Source organism: Mus musculus, chromosome 14, assembly GCF_000001635.26.
Source record: "Mus musculus strain C57BL/6J chromosome 14, GRCm38.p6 C57BL/6J".
Classification (NCBI taxonomy): Eukaryota; Metazoa; Chordata; class Mammalia; order Rodentia; family Muridae; genus Mus; species Mus musculus.
This window is the reverse complement of record NC_000080.6, coordinates 117,914,186-117,941,532: the sequence shown is the minus strand read 5'-3', so window position 1 is coordinate 117,941,532 and position 27,347 is coordinate 117,914,186. Positions and strand designations below refer to the sequence as shown.

At 45.0% G+C, this 27,347-nt stretch overlaps 1 protein-coding gene across 2 annotated transcripts in view; it reads right to left on the bottom strand.

The window, feature by feature from the left end:
• Nucleotides 1-27,347, bottom strand: part of Gpc6 (glypican 6) — a 1,054,610-nt gene that overhangs the window by 37,997 nt on the left and 989,266 nt on the right. The gene's annotated exons all lie outside the window — the stretch shown is intronic.

The following is a 27,347-nucleotide window of genomic DNA, read 5'->3' as shown; positions in this document are numbered from 1 at the left end:
TGTCTTAGGTGTCGAGTTCTAAGCCAGTTGGGACACTCCATGTCACAAGAGGAGCTTGACATTCTTGGGGTAACATCTTTAGTTACCCTCTATCCTCCACATGCACCAGCTCCATGTGCACCCACATACACATAAATGCACACACATGGTCGCCCTCTAGTCTCCATACATACACCTACACACACACACACACACATCCAGGAGTGGGAACCACAGCACTCCTGATATATAAGCTTTAGCTCACATATGAGGCTCTACAAAGCTGGGGAGAGGGGGATGAATTCACACAGACACACACAGACACACAGACACACACACACACAGACACACACACACACACAGACACACACACACACACACACACACACACACACACACACACACACACACACACCTGTGTAGAATATACAGTGCCCTGAGTGTTTCAAGTTCCTGAGCATGCATTAACAGACAAGTCATAGACCTGCCTTCAATCCACTGACTGCTCCATGGAGCACAAAGATCACCAGCAAATGGCCTCTGTGTTTAAGGCATGGGCCCTGTGAGGAGAAGACCTGACATATATTATAAAGGAAGAAGTGGGAGGGGTGGCAGGCAGTTGAACTGGATCTTGAGGGACCAGCCAGCGCCTGCTGGCAGAAGATCTGAAAAGATTTGTCTATGACGCGACCCTTGAGCTGAGAGAGTTCATAGATGTGAAGTGTCTCCTATATGCAAGAAAAACCATGGAGGTATGCATGCTTCTCTGTGACTTTGGCAAAGTTGCTTAATCTCACTCGGAACTGGTTTCCAAATGGAAGAGATTTCCTCCCTTCTGGAAACACGCCTCACTCAGGCATTTAAGAGTTTAGCAAGTGACTGTATTGTTAGGGTTCTTGAGATGGGAAGTTCTTAACAAGGAGACACATCACCTCAGGGACAGATGGCATAGGGTGACTCAACTGCACTCTTTCTTGGAAATCAAGCTTTTACCCCTGTGAGGTAAATTACCTGTTCCTGGGAGCCATCTGGTATCTTAAAGATCCAATTTACCCCATGGGGCACCAGCCAGGGTGCATCGTCTACGCCTCGTATGATTAGATCCACGAGACACCAGAGCACTTAACTTTCACCTTTACGTTATGAGCAGGCAAAGGGGCTAAAGATAGACTCCATGGGAACATTTTGTCTTCTACCAGGTACAGAGATGTAGGCAACCCATCTACAGCTCCAGCGTGAGAAAAACAACCCTGGAAACTGCATAAAGAACCATTCTAAGCGGGGAGTGTTCAGGCGTTCAAGATAGCGATGCTCACTAGAAGTATAAAGCGAACTACAGATGTCACACACATATGTGATTTATAAATTTCCAGCTCATGTAATGACAAAGTAAATTGAAGCTAATTTTAAGAACCTGTCTGGAGACAGGCATGTTGGTGTGTGCTTTTAACCCTGGCACTTGGAAAGGAGAGGCAGTGGGCTCTCTCTGAGTTTGAGGCTAGGTTGTTCTCATAGGGCCAGCAAGGGCTACATAGTGACACCCCGTCTGAAGAAAGATAGATGATAGATAATATACTTGATTTAAGCCAACATACCTGAGATGTCATGGGCTTTATCATAGAGCAATGGGACATGCTATGCTCTTTTTGGTACTAAGTCTTTGCAATCTGGCTTACATGATAAACTTACAGTCAATCTCAATTTAGTCTAAGACATCTCCACAAGAGGTTGGTGGCTGCCATATTGGATGGCCACAGCTCCCTGGGTCAGCTGTCCAGAGCGCGTTAGCAAATCACAGAATTAGAACCGGGCTGCAGTCGGTGCCGCATGCGATCCAGCCTCCTCCTTCCAGGATGGATGCTTTCCATTTACATAAATGGGAACATGTTGGATTCAGACTTGTGACATCTGTCACTATTTTGCCTACAGACAGGGTTTTTTTTTTTTTTTGGCTTACATTTATTTGTTTCTTATTGAAGTACAACCATCATCTAGTAAAGGTTCAATCATAGTTTGATGAACTTCCAGCAAGATGTTCCTGTGACGAGCCACCAAGCATATAAAAGTGTTCTTTAAAATAGATTTTTTAAGATGTATTTTATTTTTAATTCCCTGCCTCTGCCTGCCTCTCTCTCTCTCTCTCTCTCTCTCTCTCTCTCTCTCTCTCTCTGTGTGTGTGTGTGTGTGTGTGTGTGAGTGTGTGTATGTGTGTGTGTTTAGAGGTACCTGAAGAGGTTAGGAGGGGACAGCAGAAGCTCTAGAGCTGGAGTTAAAGGTGGCTGTGAGCTTCCTGACATCAACGGCAGGACTGTAAAAGCAACAAAGATTCGTAATTGCTAAGCCATCTCTCCAGACCCTGGGAGTTCTTATATAGGGAAATCTGGGGAAATCTGTTTAAGTTTTTGTTGTTGTTGTTGTTGTTCAATATTCTTTTTGCCTTACAGTTCCATGGAGGAGCAGGGTGTTATCAAGTCACTGTAGTTGGGGATCATAAGTACATTTTGGACCAAGTTTATTTACAAATTTAAAGTAAAACAAAACAAAACAAAACAACTGATTATAAGAGTTGTGCAAATCAGCTTGACAGCTCACCCTTTCCTCTCAAGACAAGAGAACTTCTCTTGCAGGCTGTTTAAAAATAAATAAATAAATAAATAAATAAAACAAACCCCACACTGGCAGTGGCCACCAGATGGCAGTGTTGTTCAACCTTTACCCCCCCCCCCCCCCCCACCTTGTCCCAGGGAATAAAACTGTAGATTGTTCAGCTGCGTATTAAACTGACAACCCTGTTATTTTAAACTTGAAACTGACAGGCTGTTATTTTAATGAGGTCTGCCAGAGCCAAGGTTAACCAAAGCTTTATTTCCTTACAAAATGTTAAGGCCACAGTTCTAAAAGGGGGCTGTGAAATTTTATGATATTGATACTTGCTCTGACTGAACAAGTTCTAAGATATTTTTGAGGAGGAAAGCTTCATGACGAATATAGACATGTGTTTATATGGAGAGCCGAATCCGGCATTACAGCCAGCTCACATTTCTCCCAACAGGTCTTTTTACTTTAAGTTATATTCTTGCAGAGAAGAGAAAAACAATTTTTTTTTTTTTTACAGCTATCCATTTTGGTCTATTTTGAAGCCCAAGTGTATATTTTTAGCACTTTGACTTTCTAACTTAATGAGTCAAAGGGAAATTTGCGGCTTATTTCAATTTCATTAATATTCCAAATGAAATCAAGGGTGGTATTTGATTATTTCTGTGAAAGAGGCTTAGAGCCAGAGTGGCAAAAGAAAGCTTGAAGGTTCTCGTATAATGGGCGCTTCTACAGTGGGTGATTGTTAATGGCACTATAATTTATTTCCTTTCCCTTGAAATGGCTTTTTAGGTTGATCAAGAAAGTATTTAAAATCAGTTGCTAACTGGGATACTATTAAAAACATTAGAAATCGCCTTTTCCCAAGTGATTTCGCTAACATTTTTAACACCATGTCTTTAAACCTGCTTCAAAAATAATTTTTAAATATTTTACCAATCTTCTTGTGTGGAATGATGAACGCATGTCCCACACACGCTATGTCCACTCCACATTTACAAAATTTCCTTGGAATGCATATGGCTGTCACAGATCCTTCCTGTTGACCTGCCGACTAGGTAATGCTACAAGCTCCTGCAGATGTTTGACTTCTAAATCGAGCCTCAGATAAATGAGTTTCATGTGTTGCCAATGTCAGTTGAATTCAACAAACACTTCCTGCAAATGTCCTAGGTAGGAGAAGCTGTGACTGGTATTTATAAAAACCTGGTTGTTCTTGGGGCCAACGGTATAATTTGCAGGACCAAAGGCAACAGTAAATGTGTGTGTTTGTTATTCAACACTGTTTAGAGTTTCAACATGCTGGAGCTGGCAAGATGGCCCAGCAGACACTGGCATTTGCTGCCGGATGACGTAGCCTGGGTTTGATCCCTGGAGCCACATAAAGTCGGAAGGCAAGAATTGACTCAACAGAGTTGTCGTCTGATCTCCACATGAATGTCTTAGCCTTTGCAGCAGTACATTCCTCATCAAACACCCATACCATCAAACACACACACACACACACACACACACACACACACACACACACACACACACACACCAGGCCTGAAAGCTCTCAAGGTGAAGCCTGTGTCCCTGTCCAGAGCTGTGTGCCCTTAGAGGCTGGCCGAGTTCAACTTCAGCACATTATGATCTTGCTGGGTCTCTCTGAGGTTCACAAGCAGGATCTGACATGGATGCTGCTGTCATGGAGATAACAGCACTGATGGTCAAATCCTGTCAGATCCCAGCAGGAATACATGTGACTGGCGATGTGCACAGATCTATGGTGACACTGGTTTAGTGTCACGTCAGTCAGCGTGCACTTGCTGTACGGCAGGCATCTTGTTGAGCTCTTCTTCGCTCATCTCTTCCCCAGAGGAACCATGAGGAATGTCATCAGCCAGCCTTGGCCCAGTGGTACACACATCGGAGTTTGGGTATCAGCAGGCATGGGTCTTAGGTGGACCCCAGCAGCAGGGCAGGGGCTACAGAGTACTGCTGCATTCCAGAGCCCTGGGGTCTTAAAAAGGACTGGAAACCACACTGCAGGTGAGGCGGGGGAGAGCCAGTGTTCCAGAAACCTATACACCCTCCCCCAAGTGATTAATCCAAGATCATTCTCTGTATTTTCCCCCACACGTAGTCTAGTAGTTCTCCAAACTAGTTAATTTGGACTTTTTATAATACCACGTGGATAGTTACTCATCACCTCTAACCTTATTCTTTGTTAGAAGGCTCCATACAAATGAAAGACCATGTGGCTTGAAGGCTAACAGACTATTCTTCCCTGGAGGTCCAAAAACAGGACGAACAAGTGCTATTTGCCCAGTTGCTCTTCTTGTTTGCACATCAATGGGTTATGATTGTACTTCAGTTCATCTGTTTTTCTCTATCATCTATCTATCTATCCGTCTATGTATCATCTATCTCCTTTCATCTTATCTCTTGTGTTCCTTCCATTTTCTATCCTTCTTAATTTTGATTTATTTGCTAATTTGAGATGGTCTCATACAGCCCAGGCTGGCCTCGAACTCACAGTAAGTACAGCTGAGACTGCCTTGAACTCTCGAGACTTCACCTTTCGGCTACCGAGCGCGTCATGCTTTGCTCAAGGTTGCTGTTTCTTCTTCTTTTTAAACTATTGTTATTAGCTCTTAAACATCAGCAACAATGATAATTTCTGTTTTCTCATTCTGCACTGAGAACATTGTAAATGCCTGCCAGGCCCTTGCTGTAGCATCCCAAGATGGAAGTTCTAAAAGCCCCTTCTTGCTTTAAGATGGAAAATGTGTTCCCCTTCTGGATTTTTAATTCATAAAGCAGCACAGACCAACTCCTCCCTGGGGCTTCCATGACAAAAGGCAAAAGCCCTCCCTTTGGGTTGGAGGGGGAGGCTGGAAACTCAGCTCCACATATTTAATGGACTGCATCTAACGGAATCGCATTAGAGTCCTCTCCTGGAGACGATTTCTCTTATGAAATGGAAAGTAGTAAAGAAAACAAAAGTTTCACCACCTTGCCGCAGGAACCTGCAGGGACCGACGGAGCTCTGCGTTTCCCTACAACACTGTACTTGGGAATAAGGTTGAGGAGCCAGGCAAAAAAATCTGATCCGGCCAAATCCTAAGCACTTGGAGAAATCACCTTTTCATTGCAGATAAGTGTAAAAACAGTATTTTAAGCACCCTGGAATCCTACAGATAAAGTGCCAGTGGCTTGCTGCTAATAGATTTGGTCGCTAAGCAATGGTGCTTTGAGAATAACCATCACTCCTCCACTACAAAACCTCAGCACAAGGGGCACGGAGTGTAAATAATTAGAGTCATGGTTGCGTCTTCTTAGCCTCGATCTTGAGTTGTTTATCTGGTCCTTTTGGAAGAGTCCTGAGTTACTCCTGATAGTCAGGGGAGTACAGGACAGGAACGAGTAAGCTTAGTGAGTGAGAGTGGAGTGCAAACCTTGTGGGCAGGGACAGGCTCTAACCATGAGAGCCTAGAGAGTCCCCAATCTGATGACTGTATCTTGGAAGAAAAGGAAAGCTAACTTTTAAAGAGAGTTTTCATTTTCTTACCTTTTTTAAAAATTATTTTCTATATGGCAAACTGTCATTATCTTTAGTCTAAATCATTGTCATTGAAACAGAGCTACCTGTATTTGTAGCTTGAAGGGAAAACTCTCCATTTGTCATGGAAAGGCTTGGGAAGGCTTGGTTTCTGATTTTTCATGCATTAAAAAGCCGTGGAAATTCCAAAGTGGTCTTTAGTTTTTAAAAACAAACACTTATTTTTTTTTTTTTTGATCAAATGGCTAGGACATGTTAGGCAAGAGCCTGTAATCTTAGTCCTTGAGGACTGAGTATTTGTGGCTAGCCTGGGTTATATAGGAAGATACTACCTTAAAATTAACAAGGAAAGGCTCAGCCCATGTTTGACACAGTTCTTTTTCTGTACAAGGTGGTGGTAGGCTTCTCAGGAGTTTCCTGAGGATAAACACAAGTGGGTGTTACTTATGGGAGGTTCTTAGTGGGGAGACACCACTGAGTCCCCTCCCTCCATTATATATGTGGCCAACTCTAAGTTCCATTATATATGTGGCCAAGTCTAAGCTTTAAGAGTTGCAAACTTGTTTTTGCTTTTTTTTGGAGTAGTGTGTCAATGTTTGTAGTTTGACTGTTTAACAGTCTGTTAAGAACAGCTTTAAGAGCCGGGCGTGGTGGTGCACACCTTTAATCCCAGCACTTGGGAGGTAGAGGCAGGCAGATTTCTGAGTTCGAGGCCAGCCTGGTCTACAAAGTGAGTTCCAGGACAGCCAGGGCTATACAGAGAAACCCTGTCTCGAAAAACCAAACCAAACCAAACCAAACCAAACCAAACCAAACCAAACCAAACCAAGCCAAACCAAACCAAACCAAACCGAACAGCTTTAAAATCAATTAAGAAGATCTGGGTAGAGAAGATGGAGAACGCTAGGAAACCACAGAAACTATGTAGTGGTCTTATAAGCTAAGAAGCCTTTCCCAATCACAGGGCTAGGACGTAGGTGACACTGGGGTCCTGCGACCAACTAGGAATCTTCATTTCCAACAAGTACCCTCAATGCCCACATCAACTCTAATGCAAGAAAGGTGACAAGAGAGATGGAGCAGGAGACAAGGTGATCTTCCAGGGCGTAGTCAGCAACCTCAGGTCTGTCTTCGTTGACTGAGAGGGTTTTAAAGATTTCAAATGTAACACAGTGTCCTGCGCTCTCCTTTTCATTTCTGTTATGACCTCAAGACGGATTCTCATGATGAGAGAGGCGCATTGAAATTTTAGTCTTTATTTTCTTCATTTAACCTTTCTCAGTGTTCTTATATTGCCATAACTTTGTGTATGAGCTGTCCTCTCTAAGGGAACAGCACTGGCTGTATGGCTGTGCTCATGCATTCTATTAATTATCACCCACTAAGCATGATTTCTATGTGGGGTACTTCATCAGGCACAGGAGCTAGACTGATGAGAAGCACATCATGCCTCCCTTTGAGGTATGAACATCAAAAGTGTGGCATGGTGCAAAGTTAAGGTTCGTAAGAACTGGAGGGAAAAAGGAGTCCATGTGGAGGGGCCACAGTGTCGCTATTGTTGTTGTTGTTGGTAGCGTGTGCATGTGTGTATGGTGTGTGTGTGTATGTGCACATGTGTGCATGCCTGTGTGTTTCCAACCAAAACAAGTGATTTCTGCATGAAGCCAGTTAAAATGAGAGAAAACAGGAAGGAATGTGTGATGCGGTGAGTGGATGGGTCAAGGCCTTAAGAAGGTGATCTTCATATTCAACGTCTCATGTGGATAGGGTCCTCTTGGGCTTGGAAAGTATTTTGCAATCATTGAAACGGAAGTGCCTAGGTTACAGAGGTAGGCACTATTGCGAGAGGAGTGGGTGGATCCCAGCAGATCCCACAGGACTGGAAAACCTACGTGAGCAGAGAGAGCTCATAAGACTGAATTGCCTGTAGTTTGCAGCAGCTAGACCTTTTTCCATTGAATATCCATGGAAGGTGACAGAACTGCCCAGGTGAGGACAAAAAGGAATGGAATGATTCTGGGGGTACCGCCCAGCTGAGCGGTGGTCTGGCTGCTAATGACCGAGAGATAGGCATGGTGCTGGCCACACCTGTCACAAGCTAGCTAGCTAGCACCTCTACAGCACACTTTGCACTTCAGTTAGCTGCAGCTTCTTAGAACTGCTTTCCTCTCAAGACTCCCCGCTTGCTCAAACCTTTGCCCATGCTACTGAGAAGTATTTTTTTTAATATTTATTTATTTATTATATGTAAATACACTGTAGCTGTCCTCAGACACTCCAGAAGAGGGAGTCAGATCTTGTTATGGATGGTTGTGAGCCACCATGTGGTTGCTGGGATTTGAACTCCTGACCTTCGGAAGAGCAGTCGGGTGCTCTTACCCACTGAGCCATCTCACCAGCCCCGAGAAGTATTTTTTTAGTATGCTGAGAGAGATGTCTTTCCTTTCTCCCTTTCCACATCCTCTTCATCCTTCCACGCAAAGATTCTGCAGGCCGAGAGAAGCTGGGGAGTAGGCTGGGCTGAAATTTTTCATCCATCCGTATGTTCTACCATTCCTTGTACTCTTCTGGTTAAAAAGGATAAAGTAGAAGGATTGAACAAGGGCAAGTCCTCCCATTAGTATGTAGAGAAGGATGGTCTCGACCAATCACCTTATAGTGGAGGATAGCCTCACCCAATCACTACAGAGTGGAGGAAAACCTCAACCAATCACTTTATAGTGGGGGTTGGCCTTAACCAATCACCACGTAATGGAGGATAGCCTCAACCAATCACCATGTAGTGGAGGATGGCCCCTGACCAATCACCATGTAATGGAGGATGGCCCCGACCAATCACCATGTAGTGGAGGATGGCCCCGACCAATCACCATGTAGTGGAGGATGGCCCCGACCAATCACCATGTAGTGGAGGATGGCCCCGACCAATCACCATGTAGTGGAGGATGGCCCCGACCAATCACCATGTAGTGGAGGATGGCCTCGAACATGTGATGCTTATGCTTCTACCTCCCTAATGCTGGAATTTCAGGCACCACGCCTATTGTTTAGTCTACTGCCGAGCCACGCCCAGTCCCGTTCATAGTTCTAAGCTCAGGTTGCTTAGTATTCCCTGTCCAACGTGAACACTGTGTAAACAGTTGTTACACTGATTTAGGGAATAGCGATGAAGAGGTCCTCGTATGTTCGGAACAGTATGTTTTTTTTTTTTTAATTTTTTAATATTTTTTGATCCAGGGTCGGTGGAATACGTGGATGCTAATGTCTATGCTAATTAACAGCCCAAGAAGTTTAACTAGTGCTGTCAGGTGACTTGTTGAATTTTGAGCGTTTCAGACAATTTCTGGAATTTTAATTTTCAGTATGTGTGCTCCCTGCTCCAGGTCGAAGGGATAAGTGATGCTTTACGGAATTTGCGATGGCGCCGTCGAGAGAGGGATATATATGTTCTCACACTTGCCTTTTCCACAGGAACGTGTTAATTAGCAGAGAGGCCTCATTACACTCAGCAAGCAGGCTTTTTGCCGACCCAGATCTGGATTGTTTTATTTTATTTTTCTCTCCCAAATCCCCAATTGAGGAGAAGCATCTCGTTTTCTCCAGGGTCTGGGGATGAGGGAGGATGAAGCAATCTCCCGTTACAAACGCTCATGGTTTGTCACATAGTAAAGTTACGAAAAAACAAGGTTTGGGTAAAGATGTGGAAGTGGGTCTCTTGGCAGACTGCAGGGCTGTCTGGACAGATGCACTGGCTCCTGGTCCACAGCAGAGCAGCATCACAGAGAGCCTCAGCTCAAGAACGGCATGCTTCGTGATGGTGTGTGTGTGTGTGTGTGTGTGTGCCCGTGTGTGTGTGTGTGCCCGTGTGTGTGTGTGTGTGTGTGTGTGTGTGTGTGGCAGGAGCCCTGGATAGGCTTAGAAGGGAAACTGGCTTCCAGCTGTGCTCTGCCAATGTGCTGCAGTTTTATAGGACCAAGTGGGGAACATGGGAGACCTCGCGCTCCTCTCTTCGCTTCTGTGATGCCTCCTCAGGCCAAGACTAGCTGGAGCCCTTAGAGGCCTTGGATACACTGACTCATCAGGCTTCCAGGGTGGAGCAGGCTGGTGACAAGGGAGAATGACTTTTCAGGAGCACAGAGAAGCCACCAGCCCCATCTGCCTGTATGCAGTTTCGCCCTGGCTTCTTCGTTTCATACAACACAATCTTACTGCTGAGTAGCAGTGCTGAGTGTCTCAGCCTGAGGAGCGCAGGGAGTGGCCCAGGGAGCTGTAGGCCAACCCAATCCCCTTCCTGACAGCATTGCCAGACTGCCTTCATCTGTTTCCTCAGCCTATTTCCTTAAAGGTGGAGCCATCTCCAGACCAACTGCCTACATACAGCCCTTACACCTTTCCTCAGCCTTGAGGCTCTGCAGAGAGGGCAAAAGCCACTCTTCAGTAAACACAGAGGAGCATAGAAGAAGGGCGCGCAGCATCCCAGGAAGCCCCAGCCTGCCACCACCGAACCCTGGTTTCCCACCTCTGGGTCTTGTTTTGCTGTCTATGTTTCTTTTCTTCTCCTTCCCTCGCCCTTTGTTCTCTGTTTCCAAGGCTTCCTGACTGTGTGGTTTAATTACCCGTCTGCCCTTGCCTCTTCGAAATCGTCTGGAATGTTTCTGAGACATCCAGTGCTGACTCAACCCCATCAGGGAAATTCATGAGGATACGCTACCAAGGATCCGATTCCCTTAGTAACAGCTCTTCACTGTTTCATGTCTGGTTATTTTTATTTAAATCTGAGACCGAGGGAGTTAGCGTGGTGGGCCGAGGTCATGGAGGGCAGCTCAGACCAGTGACCTAGCCACAGATTCACATTCTTTAGGAGCTTTTGTCATTTGAGCTGACCTCCCTATTCAGGCAAGGGCTGATTGCTATTCCTCTTGGTTTTGGGGGGGGGGATAAGGAAGCGAGTTCCCACCCCCCACCCCTAGGGAGATTGTGGTTGAGTGAATTAGAGGCTCAATCACGGGCCCAGATGTGCCATCTTAACTCCCTGGAGCCTCCCATCACTTTCCTATAGTTTTGTGTTCCCACAGAAGACACTGGGACTTCAGGAGCTGGTCTGTCTCAGAACCAGTGTGACATGGGACAGCTGTATAAAGCACTGCCTCCTGAGGATTCACTCTGGGCAGATTTGGTTCTCAGAAATTCTCATTAAGCAGAAGAATGCAGAGGGCTCGCTGGGGATCTGTGTCCCTAGGCGGTGTTTTATGGAAGCTTGGGGGAAAGTTGCCATCCATAGACTTTTTATTATTATTATGACTCTGTCTTTATGGGGCTCCTCCCACTCTTCACCTTTCTCCTTTGTGTTTCTGGTTTGAGTAGGTGCTGCTGGCCTTTTCTGTGAGAGAGCCGTGTGCTAATATGTGCGGGGTACAGGAAGTGAGTGCAGAAGGCACTGAAACATAAATGCAAACTCACCTGCTCCCTGCCCGGAAAGTCTGCGCTCTCTCTCTCTCTCTCTCTCTCTCTCTCTCTCTCTCTCTCTCTCTCTCTCTCTCTCTCTCTCTATGTTGGATATTTTCATTAATCATTCTCGAGTTCTATTTTGAGACAGGATCTCTTGGTTGGACCAGGAGCTAACTAACCAGTTGGGTTAGTCTGTCTGCCCCATGAGCCTCCTGCCTCCATTTCTCCAACTCTGGTGCTACATAGGTGCACATTTCCCCAGCTTACTTGCTGGGTTCTGCGGGATAGAACCCAGGTCCTCATGCACAGCTAGCATTTTACCAACCCAGCCATCTCTTCAGACCACAACCATTATGCTTTTTAAAAGTCACAGTCTACTAATGTCAGACACTCATGCACAGTTAGCCCTGTGCCTGAGAGGGTGACATTTGTCTGTGGATCTCTTGCCTACTGCCGACTCCTGTTCTGTATCCTCTCCTGTTTATCCTTCACCTTCTGCTGAGATATCAGCTTTTTCTTGTGTGTTTTCTAGCTTCCCAGACTGTCCTAGAAGATGCCCCACTGCCTCTGTGTACCAATTCTTCCTTCCAGGCACTTCCACAAGATGGATCTTTCATTCCATTCTGTATAGAACAGGGAGATCAATAGATATCTTACATACACATATATGTCTTTGAATTGTATCACTTTCTCCAAAAGACACAGTTAAGGCACATATATAAAAACATGTATATATAAGACATATAAAATTTTTACAGCAGGATCCACGGTGGGATGCCAGTGTGAATGCATAGCTCGGATGAGTGAGCCCTGTTCAAATTGCTCTGTGTGCTGTGGCTGCTCCTCCCCTTGGTTTTCTTTGTGTAGTACAGGGTCTTGCAATGTATCCCTGGTTGGTCTGTAACTTACTGTGCATATCAGGTTGGCCTTGAACTCCCAGCAATCCCCCTGCCTCTGTTTTCCCAGTGCTGAGGTTACAGGTGCCATGACCACAGTTAGTCTACTTTCCCCACTCTGACAAGTAGCCAGGCTCAGAGATGTTTCCCAGCACAGAGCTTCAACACCTGCCTGGAATCATCCTGGAACCATAGAGGACTTTTAAGAATACCAAGTCTGGACCAACACCCATGGAGAAATCGCTCCATCTGGAACACAACCTGAGCCTGTGGAATTTTTAGAAGTCCCAGGTGGTTGATCATAATATGTGGCCAAGACTGAAATACCCCGTAAGAGGAGTTGTCTCTGGTTTGGAGATGGGAGCTGGGATAGTGAGGAGGGAGATGCTAAGAGACTCAGCCACCAGGTGTGTGAAATTAGAAAGACCACATTCTCTAAGAAATAGAGAAGTTCCCAGCATATTCATATTTTTTTTTATTTGAAGAGCAGCAGGGCTTCAATCTCTGTGCTAAGCACACCAGTGAGAACAATTCTGCCACCACAGCTGCCAAAGAGAAACCGTTGAGCAACTTCTTGCCCTGGACTTTAGGAATCTTAATGAGATACCGAGTACCTTGGATGAACACAGCGTTAAAACCTAGAGGAGATAAAGACAGATTCATAAGGAATGTTTCCTCCAGACTGTGACAATGGCGTATGCCACTTGACTTAAATGCTTAGAAGCCTGTGACTAAGGAAGGTCTCTTGAATGAAGTGGCTTGTGAGTTAAACACTGAAGAAATGGCGTGTTGTGACTGAGAATCGAGTGGAAGGCCATCTAGGTACGGCAGCAGCAAGGAACTGCAGAAGGGCAGGGGCCATTTGGAGAGCAGCATATGTGTGTGGCAGAATTTTCCCTATCCAGTCTATTTAAATATTAGTGCAGCAGGAGGCCTGTGACGGGGCAGGGAAAAGGGAGGTTGGGGGAGGGAGGCAGAAGCCACGATGAAGGCAGATGGGCAGGGAGAAGATCCTGATTCCACATGCTTTTAAATAGCCATAGGTAGTTATGAATATCATATAGGGATAGACTAATTGGGATAACTTGTCTGATCTAGGTGGGCAGCTTGTATTATTATCAACTGGCTCTGAAATTATCATGTGGGCATCTTGTGAATTGAAAATTTATTGATACATAAATATGACTTTTTAATTATAAGCTTCTAGAGTTTTGTTTCTACTGGGTTGCTGGGTGTTGTGGCGGCTGACTGCGGGGTAACTGGTTGCTGTGGGGGGACCAGCTAGAGACAGAGGCGGCAGGCACCTCGCAGAGCGTAACAGGGCAAGCGCAGGAACTTGTCCATTCACTTTAATATTTCCCACAACATATGTGTTCTCCTGCAAAAGGGACGTGTAGGACCATAGCTATGGAGCAGAGGCAGGAAAGGAGGTGTGGTGTGGAGTACAGAGGCATTAAGGTCAGGGCTACCGAGCTGGGGGTGACTCCTCAGGCGATGCAGGCTAACTACATGTGGGAATGCGGACGTTCCACCGTGAGATGGATGCTTCAGAGAATGATTAATCCTGGGTGAGCGTTAAAGCTGGAGATGAAGAGACTGAGCAGAGCAAAAAGATGGAAGCCACAGGGGCAATGGGGCTGTGAGGGCAAGAACAGTTCTAGGCCAGTGGCAGAAGGAAAAGAAGGAAATGCATATGAGGTCGATACATTTCAATGGCAGAACATACAGGAATTTATAATAAACTGCATGGTTCTGGGTGGTGAAGAAGAGGACTCAAAGCTAACCCTGGAGGTTTTCCTTGGGTGAGTTGGCCTCTAGGAAGCTTGCTCTTCTCACAGGTCTCAGTCAGACACCGTGAGGCTGTTCCACTCTCTTCACCACGTTGTCAGGCAGGCACACGTACTCGTTGGTCATACAGGCATCTGTTGGAATGCATTGATCCGTTGTCTGGACACTGTACAGTGCTCACTAGAGGTAATTAGGGGCTTGGTTTATCCCATGATGAATTTGGAGTTCCAACTGGGCATCAAGTAGCTGGGACTCTAGGTGTGAGACGCAAGGCTCTGACATGAGGACTGCGTAGTGACTGGTTTCAAGAAGAGAAATTTCTAACTGAGGTTTCAGGCTGTGCACACTAAGGAGCAGCTAAAGACGAGATTAGCACAAGCCAGATGCCAGATGGGTGGTCCAGAAACTGTGCCACAGGGACTGGCAGGAGGAGTATTTTTGATATACAAATGACATTCTAGACTGTGTGAAGGGATAGGTACTAAAACTGGGTTTGCAAGAATGAATGTCCAGATGTTAGGAAGAGAAGGTGGGAAAGGAAGTGCCAGTTAGAGAAAGACAGGAACCAGAGGAGATGGGCAGGGATACAGGTGTGGTTTTGAGATTCTCTCCACTCAAGGGAGCCAGAAGCCTACAGCCTAGGAGCATGTCAGCGATGTAAAAGCTGCACTGCGAGATCTCTATGTAAGAGTATTGTGGAGAGAGAGCAGCTGAAGGTCTTGGGAGCCCAGGATGTTCCCTGTGGTGCAGGTAAATACAGCCAAGTCCTAAGACACTTCTAAGTTAAAGAATCCCTCTCAAACAAACTGAGGTAGAAGTAAAAGCTCTATTACACTTCTAATTCTAGGCTGTTTGATGCCAGGGCTGCATTCTTGCTGGAACTTGGTAGTGCCTGGCATTGCATGAATGGCTGGACAGAACCAGGCTGCCTAGCAAGTAATGGAAGATGGATGAGATACGTCACCGTGGCTACCATAACCCTGGCCTCTCACAAATTGGATATCTTCTCTTTGGTGAACAACCGAACCCAACTAATGTGCCTCTGTAGGTTTTCTCCAAACCACCCTCTACTTGGTTGCTCTATGAGGAGGGAGTTTGATCAAACTTTACTAAAAAAAATCTCCACTTGAGCATATATAGTTTGGCTACATATTTATGCTTTGTTCTATGTGTTGTGCTACTTTTCAGTCACTTCTGAGTGCACAGACAGTAAGAGAAAGCAAAGAAAAACAAGAACAATCTGCCCCACTCATCTCCCCAAACCACTCTTAAACTTGCATTGAATTATGCTAGGTCTATTTGTGCCCATGGGAACCGATTAGCCATGATGTTTAGCCGGGTAGCTTCTGAAATGAAGGATGCTGGCCAAAACTCACCTGTCCAGCATGACAAGATCAACTTCACTGATTGCATGATATCTAAAGGTTATATTTGAAAAGAGTTTTAGGACAACTGTTCCATTTCTGCATACACATCTGGACGTGTTGGCCTTTAACCTCTTACTTTTTATCCATCTAATTTATACCATTAAAAGCAGCAGAACTCCCCAGAGGCAACCACCTGTGGGAAGAAGGGATGAAGACCACATACTGTGCTCAACACAGCTCAGAGAGCAAGGTTTGGGTTCTGTGCTAACCGTGTCTCTGAAATGTTCAAATCTGACACCATCTCCAAGTCATTCAGGCTCACATCCAACAAGCAGGATGAAGTAGAAGCAAATGAGCTTTTGAAAAGGAAAAGTAGGGAAGTTCGGCTTACTGTGTTTCTCTTGATTCAGTTCTGTTACGCTCAGGCCACAGATGAAGACGTGTGTGAGACCGAGAACCCAGGGACAGTGCTCACAGCCCTTTCCTCAATGTTTGGTTATGTTTACCCATTTTCTTACTCACTGTCAAACTGAGCTGGCTTCCTTTGTGTTTTCAGTTGTTTATTTTTAACCATCAGTTGGTTAGTCGAAGAATACCACGATGTATGTGAAGATGGCCGACAGTGGTTGGCTTTCTCCCGTCTGCCATATGGGTGCCAGGGATCTGACTCAGGCCGTGCAGATGACAACGCTTCACAACACTGAGCCACATGGGCAGCGCCCTTCTCTATCCCTCCCTAACACTCTTCATGCGCCCCTTCCTCTCTACCTGAGCTTCTCTCCTCCACCAGCGTTTGACATCTTCGTTGGGATTTTCCTTGTTAGGAAGGAGGACGTCAGAAAGCAGTAGAGAGATGATTAAGGACTAGCTGTTCTGTCCTGAGTTCAATTCCCAGCAACCGCGTGGTGGCTCGCAACCGTCTGTAATGGGAGCTGATGCCCTCTTCTGGTGTGTCTGAAGACAGCTGCTATAGTGTACTCATATACGCAAAATAAATAAATTAATTTTTTAAAAAAGGATTAGCAGCTCTGTTTGCTCCAACAGTTTTCACCTTGGCAAAAGCCTGTTGTGGGCTGAAGTGTGTTCTCTAGAGACATGTGGAAGCCCTCATTTCTAGGACTGCACTATGCATCTTTATCGGGAGACAAGGTCTTTTACAGATGTAATTATTCTAGAAGGGGTCCTACTCTAGTCAAGTGCGCTTTTATTTTTGGCAATTCTGTAATTTTTAAATTGCAGCACATGAGACATCTCTTTGTCTCTGTACTCAGATTTTTTTTTTAAAAACTATCTTTAATTTTTTTTAAAGTAAACCCCCTCAGGGTCTGCTCTTTGACAATTCCTCCTTCCATTCCTCCTCCCTCATCTCAGAGATGTCTACACCCCCGAACCCCACCCAGCCAGGCCTCCCCACTCCCTGAGGCCTCAAGTCTCTGGAGGGTTAGATGCATACCACTTGAGCACTGTTTTTAGAAGATACCAAGATAGCTGCAGATGTAGCTCAGTGCTAGAATGCTTCCCTAGCTTGGCCCGGGCCTTCGGTTCAATCTGAAGTACCACATTTAAAAACAAAAAGAGACATAGATCAGATACCCAGATGGGGACAGGGAGTAACCTATGACTGTGTGGACCAACCAATGCATGGCCATGGCTCGTCAAGAAAAGCCCAACGTTGCCAGCAAAGCTAGATGGGAGAAGGTATGAGACACAGAGAAAGATGAGTTCAGACGACACGCTCATTTCAAAATGCTAGCCTTCAGATCAGGGAGGCAGCCACTTGGTTTGCTCAGCTTTGTTAAAACATCCGTAGGAAACCCAAGAACTCCTTAGTAAAATATATGAAAATGACAAACAACCCTGTGTCCTAAGCAGGCAGGAGCCAACCGCCATATGTAAATGTTGCGAAGACCACTGGATAGCCAGCCGTCTGCAGCAACGCCTCATGGTCTCCAGAGACCCTGTCTGTCTAAGCTCCAGAAAACGTGGATGCAGATGTTTTTCATTAAGCACATAGATGGCACTATGTCCCTTCTTGTGAAGGACAGTCTCTTTACAATGGGCACTCTCTTTCACAGTGCAGAGCTGGGAGCCCCACAGAACAGTGGGCGAACAGGATGTTCTCTGCTATGCACCAGTAACATTTTGGTAAATTGAATCATATTTTACGTACTGAGAGGGAGCTTGCTATTTAAATTAAATTCTTTTGCAAAGCAAGTACTGCTTCCTTCCCGAACCTTCAAAATAGAATTTTTCTTAAAAAAAAAAAAAATCTCCGTTTTCTTACAGTAGAGAACACAGCCATACAACAAATACCATTAGGAAAAAATAATGTCAGTACACGGTGTTAGGTTAAGAAAGATGAAAAAGATTGGCCGGCAGGTTTTTTCTAGGATGTTACAAGTTGGTACATTTGGAATGATTTTACAAAGAGCTTTTCACTAGCAGATTCTAAATTTAGAAACTAGGTGAATTTTATTATCTCTTTCAAATGTCTGAGGTTCTATAAATATGTTTGCTTCCTATAAATGTAATAACTTTAGTACCAACTTAAGAATATTTAATTTTTGAATCCCAACCTGGTTTGACTGCTAGGATCTCATATTTTCCCCAAAAAAGGAAATTCCTTGGAATGTTCTGAGAGCTTGAGATAAAATAGGAATCGATTTTGTTTGAAAGTGAGGAACACAGGCAGGGAAATGTCTTAGCTCATGGATTGATTTCAGAATTTGTGGAAGAAGAACATAGACCATTGTGCTTCTATGATAGAGTCTTTGCGATGTGTACTTGTTTTGAAGGGTGGAGGGTAGTGGCTGGCCTTGAACTCACAGTTTTCCAGCTTGAATTGCTGGGTTGTTAGGATTGCTTGTGAGCGAATACCAGAGAGCTGTCTCGTCATCTTAATCCACGTGGAGACAGTCTTGCATATTGGTGATAAGGCGTGAGGACAAAGAAAAGGGTAAATGGCCGTTGGCTTTGTCAATGACCAAAGCTGAAAATAATACACGTGCTCTGTTGTACTTGGCTGCAGACGTCCTGGGAGGGAACTCGTCAGATGCACATACAACCTTGACTCACGGTAGCCAGCGGTGAAGTCCATGACGACAGTATCTGTGTTATGAAGCTTCGGGGTGCTTGATAGCATCAGTGAGCATAGCACATTGTAAATGACAAGATTCTGGGAAAAGGAACTACAGAAAGGTTTGCCTGACAGCCAGGCCTTGTCATGAAGAGCCTTGTTGCACTTTGGGCTTATCCAGGACTCTGCTCCCCTCTTAGGACAGACCTGCCCCTCAAAATTCACTCTCATCAAGACCGGAATCTTCACATTTCCTATTAAAATGTTTCTTTAAGTTTCTAAAGAGGAGAGCACATGGAGAGTCAGCTTAGTGGCTCTGTTTCAACGAGGGTCGTTGAAGGTGAGCCACAGACCCACACTCAATACAGCAAGAGAAACACCATCTTCATGAAATCTTTAAAATATTTCAAAATAAACGCAAACAATCTGTGCTGGAAAAAATCTACATTTTAAGTAATGATGGGATCAATAGTGTTGATTTTTAAACACAAAAACCCTCCTTTTTTGCCTCAGGGTCTGTTTTAGTCCTGGGTTCACAAGGGGTTGCTTCCAGAACACTATCAATAGACATCAGCCGTGTATTTAAAACTTCCTTAACTCTAGTCTGGAGATGAAAACTTCTCAGTGAAGAGAACTGAATGTTTTATTTACAAACGAGCTCCCAGAATTCAGTCGTTGACTTACTTCTCAGCAGCCATGTCTCTCACCTGGGTTGCGTCTCGGGCCCCTGGTACTCAGGAGACCCCTTCACAGGTCATCAAACCTCATCCTTACTTTTTATTTTCCTTATTTCACGCTCTTCAACTTTCATTTCCCTGTTTCCAGATTCGGTGGTGGAGGGTACTGACAGACGTAGCGATCAGCGAGAGCCCACGAGATGTGTCCCTTCACATCTCCCCGTGCGTGCATTAGCCCACTTAGTAAGCTAAACAACTTCGTGCTGGTTTGGAGCCAAAGGAGGGGTCAGCTCCATGAAGAGAGGCCATGTCCTCTGTGCAGAGGCTGGGGTCACAAGCTTTCATTAGAGACAGCTGTGAGGGAGACCACATAGCTGGTGTCGCTTATGAAATGCAGGCTTTCCTGGCAAATGGGAAGCCATTTATAGTTCATGGCTTCTCCTGGTGGGTTAAATACCGTAAATCCTTATGAGTAATGCCAGAGCCATAGAATCAATAAAATCCAAAATGACCTTCACTGGGCCTGCCCTCTAAGTAGACGATCCCTGAGTGACAGACACCTCTTTGCCACACGGGGGAAACGTAATCCGGAGGAAATGACAGTGATCCGCTCTGTGTTGCTCCATTCTTTTTCTTCCCCACTTTTAATCAGTTCTGGCAGGACAGGAGATTTTTCAGACGTGGTTTCAAGTTTAATTTCTAAAACCCGCAGACTTCAGAGTGACATTGGCCACCCAATGAATGTTACAATCCCTCAAATCGTCTCTGGGAGAATGGCAGGCAAAAATCAGCTGCACATGAAGACAGCTGCACCTCACAGTGCCGAGCCAGGAACTGATGGCGCGTCCAGAAGTGAGGCTCATTTTGCTAAGATGCAGGAGGCGGCTTCAAAAACAGCACCACGCTGGGGCTCAACTTACTTTGTTCACGTGCAAATGTGTTCTCATGGGTGCAGGTACGTGTGTGTATGTGCGTGAGTGTCTGTGTCTGTGATGTGTGTGTATGTGTGTGTGTGTCTGTGTTTGAGTGACTGTGTGTGTGTATCTGTGGGTATGTGTCTGTGTGTGAGTGTGTTTGTGTGAGTGTGTGTATGTGTGTGTCTGTGTGTGTGAGTGTGTGTGTCTGTATGTGTGTGAGTGTGTGTCTGTGAGTGTGTATGTGTGTGTGTGTGAGTGCACGAGCACGTTTTGAGACACAGTCTCTCACTGGCCTGAGATATGCCAGCTAACTTCTGCTACAGTGCCCTAGGAAGCCACCTGTCTCTACCTCCCCAGTGCTAGGATTACAAGTGTGTGTCACCATGACTAGCTTTTTAGGTCATCTCAGTAGTGAGCACAGATCTTCATGCGTGTTAAGCAAGTACTGTCTCACAGGAGACATCCTCCCAGTCCCACACTGGTGACTTAGGCTTATCAGATACGCAATCTTCCAAGGCACTGGGTGCATGCTCTCCAGTTGAGGTGGAAGCCAGTTTAGCTCCTTGTGGATTCCAAGGCAGGGGCTCTGTCATCCTGCTTTCCAGTCAAGTTGTGTTTGGCAAATCCTTGGCATCCCTTTTGATGTGTGGCTGTATCCTTACATCTCTGTTCCTATCCTCACCCACTGCTCTTTTGTATCTCCTCTGGGTGTCTAGGTCTGGATTTGCTTGTTCCTACTGGCAAACTAGTCATTGAGCTTAGAGTCTAGGCTGCTCCAGTGTGACCTCATCTTAGTACAGTTATGTTGCCCAAGAGGAGTTCAGCTAAGGTGTCAATCATAGGTCATGGGGTTTAAGACTTCGGAATATCTTTCTGGAATGGTAATGACAAACTTAAACCCTTAACAGTCTCATGTTAAATAACAAAAGTATGTACTCTTAGCTACTGGAATGAAATACATACAAGTTCTTGAGTGTGTTCTCTCATGCTTTAGATCAATCTATCTAAGGTTTAAGTGAGAAACATCACCTGAGGTATTCATTGAAAAACGAAGACTGATTCAGAACATCTGTAATGAGGCACTATAAAAAGTCATGGTTGGGTTGAACTGTTATTTGGCTGATACATAAAGACTCACATACTGAGATGTGTTCATAGATGTGGATATATATCATAGCATATATATGCCGTTGGTTATGTTTAAGATGAATGTAATTTTATGACCTTCAAAAAAAAAAAGACATGCAAACTGAGCGGGATGCAGGAGTCATCCATTGCATGGACTAAGCATGGGTAGCACACATGAGAAAGGAGAGTCAGAAGTTCAAGGTCATCTTCAACTACATAGGGAGTTCAAGGCCCAGGCTACATAGGATCCTGCCACACAACATGATGCAGCACAGCACAGCACAGCACAGCACAGCACAGCACAGCACAGCACAGCACAGCACAGCACAGCACAGCACATCACAGCACAGCACAGCACAGCATAGCACAGCACATCACAGCACAACACAACACAACACTATCAAACGAAGAATCCCAGGGAGCTACGCCTTCCAATACGCAGATGCAAATCACAGGTGTAGAACTATCTCACCTTAGCCCCGAAGCTTCCCTTTGGGTTTTTATTCTTAAATTTCTAATTCTTTGGTAGTGGAGAGATAGACCTAATTTGCTGGTATCCAAGAAGTTGGGCAGATAAAAAGCAGCCTACATGCTTCAGGTGGATTATCTTCAGCACGGAGTGAATACATCACAATTAGGCTTCTTCACACTACAGCTCATCTCTCTTTTCCCCCAGCTGCCAATGGCCAACTCTTCCCATTCCAGACACCCAAACACCTATGGGTAGATGTAGACACCGAGATCTAGAAGACTGACACTGTCTTTTATGTCTTTCAGTCGCTTAGAAGTCATGTGGCCCACAGTCGCCGTCATCATTTGTCTTGTAAAGTTTGGGGTGAAGGCCTACTATTCCATAGCTTCACTCCTCACTTCCATTTGATTACTTTGACCCACATAGAGTGTCGTTCTTTTTCTCTTTTCATACATTCCTGGTCTCAAAATTCCAGGAATACAGGGACCCCAAGTTATGGAATATTACTACTCAACTTTCCCCTCCAGCAATAAATTTCCTCAGGTTGTATGTCCCTGTCTGACTATCAGAGGCCCTGAGTGAGTCTTCAGAGATATAAGTTACATTGTGTGTCTATATGAATGACGGTGAGTGTAAGGAAGGGAGTGATTCAGAAAGAAAACTCCTAAAATAATCCTCCTTCACACGGTACCCATGGCAACAGCATTTAACTAACGGATGCGGAGAGAGCGGTGCTTTGAGTACAGTGCCTACTTCAGAAGGGAGATCATGGCCACACTCCTTGTTCCAGCTGAGAGCAATGGCAAAAAAGGAAGGCTAACTTCTAAATATTAGGCTTAAAACCTTGTTAATACGCAAACTGCATCCTATCGTGGCAAAGTCTCCGAGGCAGCGGCAAACGTATAGCAAGGAAGCCAGCCCTGTTGAGCTTTCCCTGAGGCGCCTGACATGGATTTATTACAGATTCCTAAAACTGATTGCTTGGCTACCTTCCCTCCCTCCTGATGAGCACAAGTAAGGAAGGCATGACAGAGGCCTGTGCCACCATGAACTCGCAGTAGCTGCACAAGGCCCGCATAAGATCAAGCCAGACAGCATTCTAGCCTTGGGAGGGAGGGTCTCAATAGTCCCCTTCTCTAGCTGAGGGGACAGAGTTGCTGGCTTCTGGAGAGTCAGTTTTCTTTAAGGGTGTGGTCCCTTGGAGGTCAACCACAATCCGGCGGCTAGTCCCAGAGCCGTGAGCATATTGGCAGCACAAACTGCTTTTAAGGTCTTGAAACTGGGAACTGCTGGGAAGGGTGGGGTAGGGAGGTGGATCTGGGAGAATATAGGGAGAGACCATCAATGTTTATTGTCGTTGTGTGTGGTCTACACTTGCTCTTAGCCAAAACTAAAGGCACATTGGATATCCTTGGCCAACATATTTTCCTAAGGAGACTGTGATGGGTATGTAAGCCTCTGACCCCAGACTGAGAGCTGCCATCAAAGAATGATTTCAGCTTTCAAAAATGATTTGTTTTTTACTCAATGGAAAAAATTTCAGTGACACCGTAATGCAGAGACAGTGAATAAATAAGTGAAAAGACAGGAGCGCAGCAAGCACGGGGCCTTGACAACCCAAGCGCCAGCTCCGTGCACGCTTTCCATATGCCTTGAGGTCCCAGAAACCGCCAAGAGCTTGCGGAGAGCCAGGGCATGAGTAAGAAGGAAAATCGGACGTAACACTGACAGATGCCTCACTATGCCCTGGGCCCATTGTGAGGCGTGGGTTTTATACCACTCATTTCTCATTAGATGCCACCATTGATTGCTCTACTACACTTAGCATTGGTTCCTTGAAGACCATGGTTAACTCTTCTTTTGTACTGCATGGGTTAAATGCATGGTACTTGGGACTGACCTCTCCAGGCTCAGGGGCTCACCCTCTCCCAGAAAGTGTGTGGATTTAGACAAAGTACTTCGTGGAGTTACAGCCCATTACAGACAAGTCAGGACATGTTAAGGTCTCTTCCTGTATGGGTGAGAACTTTTAAATGAACCCAGATAAACGTTATCTGGAGAGCTGGCCTATACTCTTTATAACAACCGGGGAGGAGATGTGGTTGAAGACTCAGCGATCCTGAGCAAGGTGGCAATAGATCAGTGTGTGAATAGTGTGGTAATTCTTTCTACCTTGTGATAATGCCTCTCTGGTGACAGACTTTTAACTTTCGTCCACTGTTCCTGGAAGACCACCCGCTATAAATTTCTTTCCATAAGCCTTTATGAGACCTAGAAATCATTAAATATATTTAAAAGACCCCCCCCAGGTTCATTGTCTATTGGTTAACCCCATTTATTTATATTCTCGGTTTCAGATTTAAACCTCAAGGGAATGAGATCCTAGAATGTAAATAATAGTGAGACACTAAGCGATATTTTAGTTCTTTTTTTTTTTTTACCAATTTCCCTAAAACATGCTTAAATGTATTTTTCTTGTTTTCCAGATTTTTAGTGCAAAGAAAATACATATGCCACAATATACCCTTCATAGAAGGTCATCCAGGGTCCTTTCAGTCCTATTTCTGGAAAATTTTCCATCCTGGGAAGAACAACACATCCTAACATCAGTGTCTATGGATAAATGTTTTTCAGTCCACTCCAGTGAGACTCTGCAATTTTCATACTAGGAAGTAATGTATGCCCTAGACAAGACCCAGACACGGCCTCATGAGAGACTATGGGACTCTAAAATTACTGCCTTGATCATGGAAAGAAACACGAGCAGTCGCTGGCATCCACCGGGTCAGGATGGTCTTTGGGGGCAATCAGTGTTTGAGAGAATCAAAGAACATCTGCAAGTCAGCAGAGTTGGAGCTGGTTCACACCCTGCATGCCTCATATTTCAGCAGACGGATGTCCCAAAGCAGTCAGGCTATCCTGAGAAAGGCAGCTTGGGCTAATAGCCTTTGGGACTAGGGATTTCATCCAGGCCGGAAGGGAAACAACAGGGCGCCATCCCCTTCAGTGGAGGCCCTGTGATTGCTACCAGTTCTGGTGTGTCAGGCCTCCTTCGAGCCTCCTCAGGTCTCACACAGCATCTACTAGCACCTGCTTTAATGCAGTGATTCTCAACCTTCCTAATACAGTTCCTCATGTTGGTGTGACCCCCAACCTTACAGTTATTTTGTTGCTACTTTATAACTGTAATTTTGATAGTGAGGTATATATATGTATATGTGTGTGTGTGTGTGTGTGTGTGTGTGTGTGTGTGTGTGTGTGTGTATATATATAATGTAAATCTAATACACAGGATACCTGATATGCAACCCTGGAGAGGTTGCAAGCCATAGGTTGAGAACGACTGCTTTAAAACATTCTATTAATAAAATTGATAAAACAATTAATGATGTATTAATAAAAATTAATAAAATAAAGTAAAAAAGTAATCTACACGAGGAAACGTCTAAACAATACGTTCTGCAGCTCTGCCCAAGTCAGGATTGCCAAATCTCTCTGCCCCTCCTTTTCCCACCATCAGACCTGCAGATAAGCCAGAAGAGAAGAGAATGGAAATCAGAGCGTTGAAGAGACTGGGTCTCTCAGTGAGACAGGAAGGTGGCAAAGAGACACTCTAACAGATGGCACCGCTTTTCCTCTAAATAACTGTGGAGTTCCTGTAAGACAGTTAATTCCTGAGGGTTTTTATTCTTCCAACCTTTACTCCAGATCTACATGGTTATAAAGCAACAGGCACCTGGATTGTTTCCTGGCTGGGAACTCACACGAACTCAAAAGTCACTGCGGTGATGTCCTTCAGTGCACAGTATTCTGAAAGAGGTCCTAGAGAATATTTTATGCCCAATATTTATCCTCTTTGGTGCCAAACCTACAGACTATAAATCTGCCACCAAAGCATTGCAGTTTGTCAAAGGAACAAATTATGTATGTTATTCGTAAAGGTATCTAGTCCTGTCTGGACACATTTGTGATTGTAATTGGTACCACTTCTTGACAGGTGACATATATCAGGGTGTGCCACCTACTATGTCTCTGAGGCTCCTAGAAAAATTTCCTGGCAAGATTCACAGTTCATTCCCCTCTTCACATAAGAGTTTATGATTGAACACATCATATGAGACCAATTGCTTTGTATGGCACCACTCTAGCCAGCCTCTTGTCACAGGGCTCTTTCCCGTAGTTCTCCTTTCTTTCTTTTGTGAATTTATTATCTCCCAAAGAAAATCCTGATTTTTAAAAAAGATTTTATTTATTTTATACATATGATGAGTACACTGTAGCTGTCCTTAGACACACCAGAAGAGGGCACTGGATCCCATTACAGGTGGTTGTGAGCCACCATGTGTTTGCTGGGAATTGAGCTCAGGATCTCTGGAAGAGTAGTCAGTGCTCTTAACCACTGAGCCATTTCTCTAGCCCAGCATCCTAATCTTGATTAGGATAAGACAGGAGAGTCTCGTGGACCTTTTTTGATTATGTTTAGTTGTCATCCCAACAGGCACAGTAGCTGTCTGAACCCAGAATCAGGCGTTAAGACATGCACAAATGCCACATGCCAGAGCACACGTGTGTTGGTCAGAAAGACAACCTGCAGGAGTTGGTTCCCTCCCTCTACCACATGGTATTTGGTAATAAAAGTCAGTTATTAGGCTTGGCTGCAAGTGTCTTTACCCACTGAGCACCAATAGTACCCCTTTAGAGATAGGTTCACCAAAGCTAGGGGCATGGGGGTGGGCAGAATTTCTGATGCTAGACTCAGTGCAGGCTCATGATTTGTGAGCTTAAACCATTATACCTGGTTTATCCATGAGGAAAATTCAACTGAGAGCTGTGGACCTGAACACTAATTTTGAAGAAGTTATACCTAGGATTCTCAAACTTGTTAGCTTTTTGAGGTCACCCGATTCTGGGTCACTCTCCTGGAGACACAGATATGGTAGGTAGGTCTGGAGTGGGGATCCACAAAAGATCTTTGTCAAGTTGAGGTTGACATGGTTCCAGACGCCAGATTCAGTGACAACTTAGGTGCTGGAGCACAGGCTCCCTGTCTCCCTTTCAGACTCTATCTCTAGAGGATGCTTTGAAAATCCTTACCGCACTGCACTTTAAGAAGCCGAAGGTGCAGGAGCCCCATCGTCTTTCCTCAAGTGACAGAATACGCTGCCTAAGGTAGAAGTCACTGTCCTAAGGCAGGGGCGAGCAAACCGTGGCCTCTAGCTGGCTGTTACTTTAGAAACAATTTTTACAAGAGCACGGCCACACTCATTTGTTTATGGCTGTTTATGACTGCAGGGAGCAGAGTCAGTAGCGGTGACAGACACGGAGCCTTCAATGCCCATCTACTTCTCTGTCCCATTCTGCTATAAGTATCAAAAGGCACTTAGAGAGGGTGATGGGAGACACACCCGATTGTCCTCTCAACAGAGGTTGATGAAGGCATGGTAAGGAATGTGAAGA